At 43.9% G+C, this 14,662-nt stretch overlaps 1 protein-coding gene across 4 annotated transcripts in view; it reads right to left on the bottom strand.

Moving 5' to 3' along the window:
• The window catches only part of LOC108440597 (src substrate protein p85), a 63,115-nt gene that overhangs the window by 42,895 nt on the left and 5,558 nt on the right, over nt 1-14,662 (bottom strand). The gene's annotated exons all lie outside the window — the stretch shown is intronic.

Raw genomic sequence — 14,662 nt, 5'->3', positions numbered from 1 at the left:
GGAGAGAGACAGAAAGATAAACAGACAGACAAGACAGAAGGACAGACATAGATAGATAGGCAGGTAAGACAGACAGACAGACGGACGGACAGAGACAGACAGGCGGACTGGCAAGATAGACAGACAGACAGACAGACAGACAGACAGACAGACAAACAGAGAGACAGAGAGAGATAGATAGATAGATAGATAGATAGATAGATAGATAGATAGATAGATAGATAGATAGATAGATAGATAGAGACAGACAGAGATACAGACAGACACAGATATAGATAGAGACAGACAGAGATACAGACAGACACAGATATAGATAGAGATAGATAGAGATACAGACAGACAGAGATAGATAGAGATACAGACAGACAGAGATAGATAGAGATACAGACAGACAGAGATAGATAGAGATACAGACAGACAGACAGACAGACAGAGATAGATAGAGATACAGACAGACAGACAGACAGACAGACAGAGATAGATAGAGATACAGACAGACAGAGATAGATAGAGATACAGACAGACAGAGATAGATAGAGATACAGACAGACAGAGATAGATAGAGATACAGACAGACAGAGATAGATAGAGATACAGACAGACAGACAGACAGACAGAGATAGATAGAGATACAGACAGACAGAGATAGATAGAGATACAGACAGACAGAGATAGACAGAGATACAGACAGACAGAGATAGACAGAGATACAGACAGACAGAGATAGATAGAGATACAGACAGACAGAGATAGATAGAGATACAGACAGACAGACAGACAGACAGACAGAGATAGATAGAGATACAGACAGACAGAGACAGACAGAGATACAGACAGACACAGATATAGATAGAGACAGACAGAGATACAGACAGACACAGATATAGATAGAGATAGATAGAGATACAGACAGACAGAGATAGATAGAGATACAGACAGACAGAGATAGATAGAGATACAGACAGACAGAGATAGATAGAGATACAGAAAGACAGAGATAGATAGAGATACAGACAGACAGACAGACAGACAGACAGAGATAGATAGAGATACAGACAGACAGACAGACAGACAGACAGAGATAGATAGAGATACAGACAGACAGAGATAGATAGAGATACAGACAGACAGACAGACAGACCGAGATAGATAGAGATACAGACAGACCGAGATAGACAGAGATACAGACAGACCGAGATAGACAGAGATACAGACAGACCGAGATAGACAGAGATACAGACAGACCGAGATAGATAGAGATACAGACAGACAGACAGACAGACAGACAGACCGAGATAGATAGAGATACAGACAGACAGACCGATCGAGATAGATAGAGAAACAGACAGACAGACAGACAGACCGACCGAGATAGATAGAGATAGACAGACAGACAGACAGACCGACCGAGATAGATAGAGATACAGACAGACAGACAGACAGACAGACAGACAGACCGACCGAGATAGATAGAGATACAGACAGACAGACCGACCGAGATAGATAGAGATACAGACAGACCGACCGAGATAGATAGAGATACAGACAGACAGACCGACCGAGATAGATAGAGATACAGACAGACAGACCGACCGAGATAGATAGAGATAGACAGACAGACAGACAGACAGAGATAGATAGAGATAGACAGACAGACAGACAGAGATAGATAGAGATACAGACAGACAGACAGAGATAGATAGAGATACAGACAGACAGACAGAGATAGATAGAGATACAGACAGACAGACAGACAGACAGACAGACAGAGATAGATAGAGATACAGACAGACAGAGATAGATAGAGATACAGACAGACAGAGATAGATAGAGATACAGACAGACAGACCGACAGACAGAGATAGATAGAGATACAGACAGACAGAGATAGATAGAGATACAGACAGACAGACAGACAGACAGACCGACCGAGATAGATAGAGATACAGACAGACCGAGATAGATAGAGATACAGACAGACAGACAGACAGACCGAGATAGACAGAGATACAGACAGACCGAGATAGATAGAGATACAGACAGACCGAGATAGATAGAGATACAGACAGACAGACAGACAGACAGACCGAGATAGATAGAGATACAGACAGACCGAGATAGATAGAGATACAGACAGACAGACAGACCGAGATAGACAGAGATACAGACAGACAGACAGACAGACAGACCGAGATAGATAGAGATACAGACAGACAGACAGACAGACAGACAGACAGACAGACAGACAGACAGACCGACCGAGATAGAGATACAGACAGACAGACCGAGATAGATAGAGATACAGACAGACAGACCGAGATAGATAGAGATACAGACAGACAGACAGACAGACAGACCGACCGAGATAGAGATACAGACAGACAGACCGAGATAGATATAGATACAGACAGACAGACCGAGATAGATAGAGATACAGACAGACAGACAGACAGAGAATAGATAGAGATACAGACAGACAGAGAATGGATAGAGACACAGACAGACAGAGAAAGATAGAGATACAGACAGACAAACCGAGATAGATAGAGATACAGACAGACAGAGAATGGATAGAGACACAGACAGACAGAGAAAGATAGAGATACAGACAGACAGACAGACCGAGATAGATAGAGATACAGACAGACACAGATATAGATAGAGATACAGAGACAGACCGAGATAGATAGAGATACAGACAGACAGACCGAGATAGATAGAGATACAGACAGACAGCCCGAGATAGATAGAGATACAGACAGACAGACCGAGATAGATAGAGACACAGACAGACAGACAGAGAATGGATAGAGACACAGACAGACAGAGAAAGATAGAGATACAGACAGACAGACCGAGATAGATAGAGATACAGACAGACAGACCGAGATAGATAGAGATACAGACAGACAGACAGAGAATGGATAGAGACACAGACAGACCGAGATAGATAGAGATACAGAGACAGACCGAGATAGATAGAGATACAGAGAATGGATAGAGACACAGACAGACCGAGATAGATAGAGATACAGAGACAGACCGAGATAGATAGAGATACAGACAGACCGAGATAGATAGAGATACAGACAGACAGACAGAGAATGGATAGAGACACAGACAGACAGAGAAAGATAGAGATACAGACAGACAGACAGACCGAGATAGATAGAGATACAGACAGACACAGATATAGATAGAGATACAGAGACAGCCCGAGATAGATAGAGATACAGACAGACAGACCGAGATAGATAGAGATACAGACAGACAGCCCGAGATAGATAGAGATACAGACAGACAGACCGAGATAGATAGAGATACAGACAGACAGACCGAGATAGAGATACAGACAGACAGAGATAGATAGAGATACAGACAGACAGAGATAGATAGAGATACAGACAGACAGACAGACAGACAGACAGAGATAGATAGAGATACAGACAGACAGAGATAGATAGAGATACAGACAGACAGAGATAGATAGAGATACAGACAGACAGAGATAGACAGAGATACAGACAGACAGAGATAGACAGAGATACAGACAGACAGAGATAGATAGAGATACAGACAGACAGAGATAGATAGAGATACAGACAGACAGACAGACAGACAGAGATAGATAGAGATACAGACAGACAGAGACAGACAGAGATACAGACAGACACAGATATAGATAGAGACAGACAGAGATACAGACAGACACAGATATAGATAGAGATAGATAGAGATACAGACAGACAGAGATAGATAGAGATACAGACAGACAGAGATAGATAGAGATACAGACAGACAGAGATAGATAGAGATACAGAAAGACAGAGATAGATAGAGATACAGACAGACAGACAGACAGACAGACAGACAGAGATAGATAGAGATACAGACAGACAGACAGACAGACAGACAGACAGACAGAGATAGATAGAGATACAGACAGACAGAGATAGATAGAGATAGACAGACAGACAGACAGACAGACAGAGATAGATAGAGATACAGACAGACAGAGATAGATAGAGATACAGACAGACAGACAGACAGACAGACCGAGATAGATAGAGATACAGACAGACCGAGATAGACAGAGATACAGACAGACAGACAGACCGAGATAGACAGAGATACAGACAGACCGAGATAGACAGAGATACAGACAGACCGAGATAGACAGAGATACAGACAGACCGAGATAGATAGAGATACAGACAGACCGAGATAGATAGAGATACAGACAGACAGACAGACAGACAGACAGACCGAGATAGATAGAGATACAGACAGACAGACCGATCGAGATAGATAGAGAAACAGACAGACCGACCGAGATAGATAGAGATAGACAGACAGACAGACAGACCGACCGAGATAGATAGAGATACAGACAGACAGACAGACAGACAGACAGACCGACCGAGATAGATAGAGATACAGACAGACAGACCGACCGAGATAGATAGAGATACAGACAGAACGACAGAGATAGATAGAGATACAGACAGACAGACCGACCGAGATAGATAGAGATACAGACAGACAGACAGACAGAGATAGATAGAGATACAGACAGACAGACAGACAGAGATAGATAGAGATACAGACAGACAGACAGACAGACAGACAGACCGACAGAGATAGATAGAGATACAGACAGACAGACAGACAGACAGACAGACCGACCGAGATAGATAGAGATACAGACAGACCGACCGAGATAGATAGAGATACAGACAGACAGACAGACAGACAGACAGACAGACAGACCGACCGAGATAGATAGAGATACAGACAGACAGACAGACAGAGATAGATAGAGATACAGACAGACAGACAGACAGACAGACAGACCGAGATAGATAGAGATACAGACAGACAGACCGATCGAGATAGATAGAGATAGACAGACAGACAGACAGACCGACCGAGATAGATAGAGATACAGACAGACAGACAGACAGACAGACAGACCGACCGAGATAGATAGAGATACAGACAGACAGACCGACCGAGATAGATAGAGATACAGACAGAACGACCGAGATAGATAGAGATACAGACAGACAGACAGACAGAGATAGATAGAGATACAGACAGACAGACAGACAGAGATAGATAGAGATACAGACAGACAGACAGACAGAGATAGATAGAGATACAGACAGACAGACAGACAGACAGACAGACCGACCGAGATAGATAGAGATACAGACAGACAGACCGACCGAGATAGATAGAGATACAGACAGACAGACCGACCGAGATAGATAGAGATACAGACAGACAGACCGACCGAGATAGATAGAGATACAGACAGACAGACCGACCGAGATAGATAGAGATACAGACAGACAGACAGACAGACAGAGATAGATAGAGATACAGACAGACAGACAGACAGAGATAGATAGAGATACAGACAGACAGACAGACAGACAGAGATAGATAGAGATACAGACAGACAGACAGACAGACAGAGATAGATAGAGATACAGACAGACAGACAGACAGACAGAGATAGATAGAGATACAGACAGACAGAGATAGATAGAGATACAGACAGACAGAGATAGATAGAGATACAGACAGACAGACCGACAGACAGAGATAGATAGAGATACAGACAGACAGAGATAGATAGAGATACAGACAGACAGACAGACAGACCGAGATAGATAGAGATACAGACAGACCGAGATAGATAGAGATACAGACAGACCGAGATAGACAGAGATACAGACAGACCGAGATAGACAGAGATACAGACAGACCGAGATAGATAGAGATACAGACAGACAGACAGACAGACCGAGATAGATAGAGATACAGACAGACCGAGATAGATAGAGATACAGACAGACAGACAGACAGACAGACAGACCGAGATAGACAGAGATACAGACAGACAGACAGACAGACAGACAGACCGAGATAGATAGAGATACAGACAGACAGACAGACAGACAGACAGACAGACCGAGATAGAGATACAGACAGACAGACCGAGATAGATAGAGATACAGACAGACAGACCGAGATAGATAGAGATACAGACAGACAGACAGACAGACAGACCGAGATAGATAGAGATACAGACAGACAGACAGACAGACCGACCGAGATAGAGATACAGACAGACAGACCGAGATAGATAGAGATACAGACAGACAGACCGAGATAGATAGAGATACAGACAGACAGACAGACAGAGAATAGATAGAGATACAGACAGACAGACAGAGAATGGATAGAGACACAGACAGACAGAGAAAGATAGAGATACAGACAGACAAACCGAGATAGATAGAGATACAGACAGACAGACAGAGAATGGATAGAGACACAGACAGACAGAGAAAGATAGAGATACAGACAGACAGACAGACCGAGATAGATAGAGATACAGACAGACACAGATATAGATAGAGATACAGAGACAGACAGAGATAGATAGAGATACAGACAGACAGACCGAGATAGATAGAGATACAGACAGACAGCCCGAGATAGATATACAGACAGACAGACCGAGATAGATAGAGACACAGACAGACAGACAGAGAATGGATAGAGACACAGACAGACAGAGAAAGATAGAGATACAGACAGACAGACCGAGATAGATAGAGACACAGACAGACAGACAGAGAATGGATAGAGACACAGACAGACAGAGAAAGATAGAGATACAGACAGACAGACCGAGATAGATAGAGATACAGACAGACAGACCGAGATAGATAGAGATACAGACAGACAGACCGAGATAGATAGAGATACAGACAGACAGACAGAGAATGGATAGAGACACAGACAGACCGAGATAGATAGAGATACAGAGACAGACCGAGATAGATAGAGATACAGAGAATGGATAGAGACACAGACAGACCGAGATAGATAGAGATACAGAGACAGACCGAGATAGATAGAGATACAGACAGACAGACAGAGAATGGATAGAGACACAGACAGACAGAGAAAGATAGAGATACAGACAGACAGACAGACCGAGATAGATAGAGATACAGACAGACACAGATATAGATAGAGATACAGAGACAGACCGAGATAGATAGAGATACAGACAGACCGACCGAGATAGATAGAGATACAGACAGACAGACCGAGATAGATAGAGACACAGACAGACAGACAGAGAATGGATAGAGACACAGACAGACAGAGAAAGATAGAGATACAGACAGACAGACCGAGATAGATAGAGATACAGACAGACAGACAGAGAATGGATAGAGATACAGAGACAGACCGAGATAGATAGAGATACAGAGACAGACCGAGATAGATAGAGATACAGAGAATGGATAGAGACACAGACAGACCGAGATAGATAGAGATACAGAGACAGACCGAGATAGATAGAGATACAGACAGACAGGCAGAGATAGCTAGAGATACAGACAGACAGACCGAGATAGCTAGAGACACAGACAGAGAGAGAGATACCGACAGACAGACCGAGATAGATAGAGATACCGACAGACAGACAGAGATAGATAGAGATACAGAGACAGACCGAGATAGATAGAGATACAGAGAATGGATAGAGACACAGACAGACCGAGATAGATAGAGATACAGACAGACAGACAGACCGAGATAGATAGAGATACAGACAGACAGACAGAGAATGGATAGAGACACAGACAGACAGAGAAAGATAAAGATACAGACAGACAGACAGACAGACAGACCGAGATAGATAGAGATACAGACAGACACAGATATAGATAGAGATACAGAGACAGACCGAGATAGATAGAGATACAGACAGCCCGAGATAGATAGAGATACAGACAGACAGACCGAGATAGATAGAGACACAGACAGACAGACAGAGAATGGATAGAGACACAGACAGACAGAGAAAGATAGAGATACAGACAGACAGACCGAGATAGATAGAGATACAGACAGACAGACAGAGAATGGATAGAGACACAGACAGACCGAGATAGATAGAGATACAGAGACAGACCGAGATAGATAGAGATACAGAGAATGGATAGAGACACAGACAGACCGAGATAGATAGAGATACAGAGACAGACCGAGATAGATAGAGATACAGACAGACAGACCGAGATAGATAGAGATACAGACAGACACAGATATAGATAGAGATACAGAGACAGACCGAGATAGATAGAGATACAGACAGACAGGCAGAGATAGCTAGAGATACAGACAGACAGACCGAGATAGCTAGAGACACAGACAGAGAGAGAGATACCGACAGACAGACCGAGATAGATAGAGATACCGACAGACAGACCGAGATAGATAGAGATACCGACAGACAGACCGAGATAGATAGAGATACAGACAGACAGACCGAGATAGATAGAGATACAGACAGACAGACCGAGAATGGATAGAGACACAGACAGACAGACAGAGAATGGATAGAGACACAGACAGACAGACAGAGAATGGATAGAGACACAGACAGACAGACAGAGAATGGATAGAGACACAGACAGACAGACAGAGAATGGATAGAGACACAGACAGACAGAGATGGATAGAGACACAGACAGACAGAGATGGATAGAGACACAGACAGACAGAGATGGATAGAGACACCGACAGACAGAGATGGATAGAGACACAGACAGACAGATAGAGACACAGACAGACAGAGATGGATAGAGACAGACAGACAGAGATGGATAGAGACACAGACAGACAGATGGATAGAGACACAGACAGACAGATGGATAGAGACACAGACAGACAGAGATGGATAGAGAGATACAGACAGACAGAGATACAGACAGACAGACAGACAGAGATACAGACAGAGAGATACAGACAGACAGACAGACAGAGAGATGGATAGAGACACAGACAGACAGACAGAGAAAGATAGAGATACAGACAGACAGACAGAGAATGGATAGAGACACAGACAGACAGACAGACAGAGAATGGATAGAGACACAGACAGACAGACAGACAGAGATGGATAGAGACACAGACAGACAGACAGACAGAGATGGATAGAGACACAGACAGACAGACAGACAGACAGACAGACAGACAGAGATGGATACAGACAGACAGACAGACAGAGATGCATACAGACAGACAGACAGACAGACATGCATACAGACAGACAGACAGACAGACAGAGATGGATACAGACAGACAGACAGACCGAGATGGATAGAGACACAGACAGACAGACCGAGATAGATAGAGACACAGACAGACAGACCGAGATAGATAGAGATACAGACAGACAGACCGAGAATGGATAGAGACACAGACAGACAGACAGAGAATGGATAGAGACACAGACAGACAGACAGAGAATGGATAGAGACACAGACAGACAGACAGAGAATGGATAGAGACACAGACAGAAAGAGATGGATAGAGACACAGACAGACAGAGATGGATAGAGACACAGACAGACAGAGATGGATAGAGACACAGACAGACAGATAGAGACACAGACAGACAGAGATGGATAGAGACAGACAGACAGAGATGGATAGAGACACAGACAGACAGATGGATAGAGACACAGACAGACAGAGATGGATAGAGAGATACAGACAGACAGAGATACAGACAGACAGACAGACAGAGATACAGACAGACAGAGATACAGACAGACAGAGATACAGACAGAGAGATACAGACAGACAGACAGACAGAGAGATGGATAGAGACACAGACAGACAGACAGAGAAAGATAGAGATACAGACAGACAGACAGAGAATGGATAGAGACACAGACAGACAGACAGAGAATGGATAGAGACACAGACAGACAGACAGACAGAGAATGGATAGAGACACAGACAGACAGACAGACAGAGAATGGATAGAGACACAGACAGACAGACAGACAGAGATGGATAGAGACACAGACAGACAGACAGACAGAGATGGATAGAGACACAGACAGACAGAGATGGATAGAGACACAGACAGACAGAGATGGATAGAGACACAGACAGACAGAGATGGATAGAGACACAGACAGACAGACAGAGATACAGACAGACAGAGATAGATAGAGACACAGACAGACAGATGGATAGAGACACAGACAGACAGATGGATAGAGACACAGACAGACAGAGATGGATAGAGAGATACAGACAGACAGACAGACAGAGATACAGACAGACAGAGATACAGACAGACAGAGATACAGACAGACAGAGATACAGACAGAGAGATACAGACAGACAGACAGACAGAGAGATGGATAGAGACACAGACAGACAGACAGAGAAAGATAGAGATACAGACAGACAGACAGAGAATGGATAGAGACACAGACAGACAGACAGACAGACAGAGAATGGATAGAGACACAGACAGACAGACAGACAGAGAATGGATAGAGACACAGACAGACAGACAGACAGAGATGGATAGAGACACAGACAGACAGACAGACAGACATGGATAGAGACACAGACAGACAGAGATGGATAGAGACACAGACAGACAGAGATGGATAGAGACACAGACAGACAGAGATGGATAGAGACACAGACAGACAGACAGAGATACAGACAGACAGAGATAGATAGAGATACAGACAGACAGACAGACAGAGATAGATAGAGATACAGACAGACAGACAGAGAGATGGACAGAGACACAGACAGACAGACAGAGAGATGGACAGAGACAGACAGACAGACAGACAGAGATACAGACAGACAGAGACAGACAGAGATACAGACAGAGATACAGACAGAGATACAGACAGACAGACAGACAGACAGACAGACAGACAGAGATAGAGACAGACAGACAGACAGAGATGGATAGAGACACAGACAGACAGAGATGGATAGAGACACAGACAGACAGAGATGGATAGAGACACAGACAGACAGACAGAGATACAGACAGACAGAGATACAGACAGACAGACAGAGATACAGGGATAGATAGAGACAGACAGACAGAGATGGATAGAGACACAGACAGACAGAGATGGATAGAGACACAGACAGACAGACAGAGATAGATAGAGATACAGACAGACAGAGATAGATAGAGATACAGACAGACAGAGATAGATAGAGATACAGACAGACAGAGATAGATAGAGATACAGACAGACAGACAGACAGAGATACAGACAGACAGACAGACAGAGATACAGACAGACAGACAGAGATACAGGGATAGATAGAGACAGACAGACAGAGATGGATACAGACAGACAGACAGAGATACAGGGATAGATAGAGACAGACAGACAGAGATGGATACAGACAGACAGACAGAGATACAGGGATAGATAGAGACAGACAGACAGAGATGGATACAGACAGACAGACAGACAGACAGACAGACAGACAGAGATGGATACAGACAGACAGACAGACAGAGATGCATACAGACAGACAGACAGACATGCATACAGACAGACAGACAGACAGACAGAGATGGATACAGACAGACAGACAGACCGAGATGGATAGAGACACAGACAGACAGACCGAGATAGATAGAGACACAGACAGACAGACCGAGATAGATAGAGACACAGACAGACAGACAGAGATGGATAGAGACACAGACAGACAGACAGAGATGGATAGAGACACAGACAGACAGAGATGGATAGAGACACAGACAGACAGAGATGGATAGAGACACAGACAGACAGAGATGGATAGAGACACAGACAGACAGAGATGGATAGAGACACAGACAGACATAGATAGAGATACAGACAGACAGACAGACAGACAGACAGATACAGACAGACAGACAGAGATGGATAGAGATACAGACAGACAGAGATACAGACAGACAGACAGAGATACAGGGATAGATAGAGACAGACAGACAGAGATGGATAGAGACACAGACAGACAGACAGAGATGGATAGAGACACAGACAGACAGACAGAGATGGATAGAGACACAGACAGACAGACAGAGATGGATAGAGACACAGACAGACAGATAGAGATGGATAGAGACACAGACAGACAGAGATGGATAGAGACACAGACAGACAGAGATGGATAGAGACACAGACAGACAGAGATAGACAGACAGACATAGATAGAGATACAGACAGACAGACAGACAGACAGATACAGACAGACAGACAGAGATGGATAGAGATACAGACAGACAGAGATACAGACAGACAGACAGAGATACAGGGATAGATAGAGACAGACAGACAGAGATGGATAGAGACACAGACAGACAGAGATGGATAGAGACACAGACAGACAGACAGAGATACAGACAGACAGAGATAGATAGAGATACAGACAGACAGAGATAGATAGAGATACAGACAGACAGAGATAGATAGAGATACAGACAGACAGAGATAGAGATACAGACAGACAGAGATAGAGATACAGACAGACAGAGATAGATAGAGATACAGACAGACAGAGATAGATAGAGATACAGACAGACAGACAGACAGAGATACAGACAGACAGACAGACAGAGATACAGACAGACAGACAGAGATACAGGGATAGATAGAGACAGACAGACAGAGATGGATACAGACAGACAGACAGAGATACAGGGATAGATAGAGACAGACAGACAGAGATGGATACAGACAGACAGACAGAGATACAGGGATAGATAGAGACAGACAGACAGAGATGGATACAGACAGACAGACAGAGATGGATACAGACAGACAGACAGAGATACAGACAGACAGAGATAGATAGAGATACAGACAGACAGAGATAGATAGAGATACAGACAGACAGACAGACAGAGATACAGACAGACAGAGATACAGGGATAGATAGAGACAGACAGACAGAGATGGATAGAGACACAGACAGACAGACAGAGATGGATAGAGACACAGACAGACAGATAGAGATGGATAGAGACACAGACAGACAGAGATGGATAGAGACACAGACAGACAGAGATGGATAGAGACACAGACAGACAGAGATAGACAGACAGACATAGATAGAGATACAGACAGACAGACAGACAGACAGATACAGACAGACAGACAGAGATGGATAGAGATACAGACAGACAGAGATACAGACAGACAGACAGAGATACAGGGATAGATAGAGACAGACAGACAGAGATGGATAGAGACACAGACAGACAGAGATGGATAGAGACACAGACAGACAGAGATGGATAGAGACACAGACAGACAGACAGAGATACAGACAGACAGAGATAGATAGAGATACAGACAGACAGAGATAGATAGAGATACAGACAGACAGAGATAGAGATACAGACAGACAGAGATAGAGATACAGACAGACAGAGATAGATAGAGATACAGACAGACAGACAGACAGAGATACAGACAGACAGACAGACAGAGATACAGACAGACAGACAGAGATACAGACAGACAGACAGAGATACAGGGATAGATAGAGACAGACAGACAGAGATGGATACAGACAGACAGACAGAGATGGATACAGACAGACAGACATAGATAGAGATACAGACAGACAGAGATAGATAGAGATACAGACAGACAGACAGACAGAGATACAGACAGACAGAGATACAGGGATAGATAGAGACAGACAGACAGAGATGGATAGAGACACAGACAGACAGAGATGGATAGAGACACAGACAGAGATACAGACAGACAGAGATAGATAGAGATACAGACAGACAGAGATAGATAGAGATACAGACAGACAGACAGACAGAGATACAGACAGACAGACAGACAGAGATACAGACAGACAGACAGAGATACAGACAGACAGACAGAGATACAGACAGACAGACAGAGATACAGGGATAGATAGAGACAGACAGACAGAGATGGATACAGACAGACAGACAGACAGAGATACAGGGATAGATAGAGACAGACAGACAGAGATGGATACAGACAGACAGACAGACAGAGATGGATACAGACAGACAGACAGACAGACAGACAGAGATGGATACAGACAGACAGACAGAGAGAGATGGATACAGACAGACAGACAGACAGAGATGGATAGAGACACAGACAGACAGACCGAGATAGATAGAGACACAGACAGACAGACAGAGATGGCTAGAGACACAGACAGACAGACAGAGATGGATAGAGACACAGACAGACAGAGATGGATAGAGACACAGACAGACAGACAGAGATAGACAGACGGACATAGATAGAGATACAGACAGACAGACAGACAGATACAGACAGACAGACAGACAGACAGATACAGACAGACAGACAGAGATGGATAGAGATACAGACAGACAGAGATAGATAGAGATACAGACAGACAGAGATAGAGACAGACAGACAGACAGAGATACAGACAGACAGACAGAGATACAGGGATAGATAGAGACAGACAGACAGAGATGGATACAGACAGACAGACAGAGATACAGGGATAGATAGAGACAGACAGACAGAGATGGATACAGACAGACAGACAGACAGAGATGGATACAGACAGACAGACAGACAGACAGACAGAGATGGATACAGACAGACAGACAGAGAGAGATGGATACAGACAGACAGACAGACAGAGATGGATAGAGACACAGACAGACAGACCGAGATAGATAGAGACACAGACAGACAGACAGAGATGGCTAGAGACACAGACAGACAGACAGAGATGGCTAGAGACACAGACAGAC

Source organism: Pygocentrus nattereri, chromosome 7 (genome assembly GCF_015220715.1).
Source record: "Pygocentrus nattereri isolate fPygNat1 chromosome 7, fPygNat1.pri, whole genome shotgun sequence".
Taxonomy (NCBI): domain Eukaryota; kingdom Metazoa; phylum Chordata; class Actinopteri; order Characiformes; family Serrasalmidae; genus Pygocentrus; species Pygocentrus nattereri.
Note: the sequence above shows the minus strand (reverse complement) of the source record. Positions and strands in the feature narration are given on the sequence as shown.